The following is a 3328-nucleotide window of genomic DNA, read 5'->3' as shown; positions in this document are numbered from 1 at the left end:
GGGCCCGTGCTCCGCAACAAGAGAAGCCACTGCAATGAGAAGCCCCGCGCACCGCAACAAAGAGTAGCCCCCGCTCACCGCAACTAGAGAAAGCCCGCGTGCAACAACGAAGACCCAACGCAGCCAAATAAATAAATAAAATTTAAAAAAAAAATTTTTTTTTCAAGTACTACAGGAGCTCTTTGGAAAACCAGTGGTTATTTAATTCAATCCAGTAACAAGATTTGTCTAACTAATGGACAAAAACATCTCTGATTCAAAATAAAATTACAGGATACAACTATTATTAGCAAATAATTCCGAGGACAAAAAATCTAAAGTTTATGATAAAATGATTGTAAGTTTAAATATCTCAGTCGTAGATTTAACATAGTAAACAGCTGAAATTTTTATTTTCCCAGTGCCTGGCATATATTAGGTATTCAAGCTTCACTGAGCATTCTTTTTCCTAATCAAGTTAATGTTAGTTACCAAATATATTTAGACCTTACTTAACTGCATATAATTCTTGTTACTACCTGCATATTCTATAGCCTGCAGTAATACATGAGAATTGAACTGAAAACCTAAGATCCTCAAGAAAAATAGGCAACACTTCCAACCAAAGGGAGTTGCATGTGCTGGGCGATGGAGTGCTGTCAGAGCCACTCTGGCATGTTGCAATGGGAACATACATGCTCACGTGATACAGGGCAGAAGAGCCACTCCCTTTAGGTCATATACACCTACACAAATATAGCCAATATCAGCTGTCCTCAAGTGGCAAAACAACATTGCTTCCATTTGAAAGAAATCCAATTTGAGAATAATTTTCAATGCACGTTAGAAAGCTTGCGCAAGAGTTATACCAGTCTCGACTATAACCACGCACTAAACAAAATCTCCTGACGCAACTGGAAAAGGCCCCCAAAGTCCACCATTTAACCCAAATCCAGAATTCCTTGCCTGCATGCTCATCAAAGAGCAAAGTGGACATTCCGCAATGAAAGGATTGAGGTCAATCTTATACTAGCCTTATACTAGCCATTCTTTCTTCCAATCCATGTTGTAAAGGGGTTCCCAGAAATTTAAAAGATCTTGCAATACAGGAAATAAAGACCAAATATTTTTACTTACAAGCATTTTTATTAGGATGACAAACTGGAAAGGTTCCTATATCCTGCTTTTGTGAAGGGATGAAGTACTCCGTCAGGCTTAAAGAAAACTGTGTTGCCACACGGTGTGAAGCCTCTCACCACTGACATTCCTGCCTGCACAGGAGGTGCTGTCTTGGGAGGGGTTTCCCAACAACAACCCAGAAATCCACCGAGTGGTTGGGAGTTGGATGCTGGTAAGGCACACACAGGTTCACAACAAACTGTGACTAACACACATAAAAGAGATCTTTTATCTCAGTCCAAGAAGTTGGTAGTAAGCACATTTTTCATCTATGTGTTGGAGCTTCCCAAATCTTCAGCCCTGCTTCCTCTCATGGGCTTCAGGCTGCTTACTCTCTGCAGGTCCTACACTGAACTCTTCATAGACCCCTTCACTATCACTCCAGATGGCAGGTTTTTGGTTCAGGTCCCCTCTAACATAGGAGAAAAATTGGAGACCTAAACGTGATCCTTGATCAGGATGGCCTACCATTTCTACCACCTCTTACCAGTTAAGCAACCACGGGCATCACTGTTCATCCTCTCAACTGGACCACTTACTTATTCTGCCTGTTTCCACTTTGGCCCTGTTCATTTTCCATAGAACATAACTCACATCTGATCTCTCCCTGTTGTAAATCATCCAGTAGATTCTCAATGCCCTCAGAATAAGATCTAAACTCTGCAGAACAACGGACAAAATCCTACATGGCCTGGTACCTGCCTACCTTGTTGACCTCATCTCTGATCTCACTCCTTCTCTTTCCCTATACTCCAGCCACCTGGCAGAGACCAGCCCTGACCACCCTAACCACAGCAGACACGCTCCCTGCACTATCTCTCAATCACTCTCTGTCACATTACTCTGTTTTATTTCCTTCAGGCACTTGTCACTATCTGAAGTTATTATTTATTGTTTACATTTTTATTATCTGTCTCCCCCACTAGAAGGCACACCATGAGAACAAGAACCTTAGCTGACCTGTTTATGTCTATATGCTTAGCATCTAACATGGTGCTAAGCACTTTTCTGAATGAATTAATAAATGAAAAAATGAATGAACATAACTTATAATTATATAAAATTTAATTCCACAGGATACTGATTTTTATTAATAAGTGTGAAGCATTGCTGTTAGATGAGCCATCATTCACTAGCTCTATGACTTTAAATTATTATTTAATATCCCCACTCCCAGTTTCATCATCTGGGAAATGGGTATAGTAATCGTCTTGATCTTATAAAGGTGTAAGAAATAAGGAAGAAGATGTGCATAAAATACTTAGCACTATGCTTGGCATGTGGTCTACATTCAGTAAATGATAACTATTAGTGGAGGATAAAATTAGCATGTTCTAGTTATCTTAAAAAACAGAATATTCCTTTTACTGTGGAAACCCAGATAATGGTCCTCAGAAAACTGAATGATGTGATGAGAAATCCCAGATCTGTCCCCTTTTCTCTATTCCCACCAGCTACCATACCCTCTAAGACAGAAATCATGTCCCCCTCATCACTCCTGCAGAACATCCAAGTAGTTTCCCAACCACTGTCCCTGCCTTCAAATTATCTCCTTTCTACAGCATTGTATCTTGGTTAAGAAAATAGCCTCCAAAATCTAATGGTCTCAAGAACTTCAATAACCTGGTCCCATCCTCCCAACAATCTTACACTCAACTAACCTTGAGGGTCATCTTCACTCTAGTTAGAACAACATGCCCACAGTGAGAGGGAATATGGCACAGTGGTTAAGAGCAGGGCATCTGGAGCCAGACTGCTTGGCTTCAAATGCCAGCTCTATCACTTACTTACTAGTTACTTAGCCTCTCCATGCCTGGTTCCTCATCTGTAAAATGGCAAGGAGAGTAACACTGCACACATCATAAGCTCGTGGTGAGAAACATATAATACATGTAAAGCACTCAGCACAAGGCCTGACACTTAGTGATGATGATGTTGAGCCTACACTAAAAACTACAGTCATCTTTCTAAAATACAACCCGAAACATGCCATATATATGTTCAAAAACCTTTAATTAATGTCCATTGCCAATAGGATGAAATTAAAAATCCTAAGTTTAGGGCTTCCCTGGTGGCGCAGGGGTTGAGAGTCCGCCTGCCGATGCAGGGGACACGGGTTCGTGCCCCGGTCCGGGAAGATCCCACATGCCGCGGAGCGGCTGGGCCCGTG

This window comes from Physeter macrocephalus, chromosome 14 (genome assembly GCF_002837175.3).
Source record: "Physeter macrocephalus isolate SW-GA chromosome 14, ASM283717v5, whole genome shotgun sequence".
Taxonomy (NCBI): Eukaryota; Metazoa; Chordata; class Mammalia; order Artiodactyla; family Physeteridae; genus Physeter; species Physeter macrocephalus.
This window is presented reverse-complemented; position numbering follows the sequence as displayed.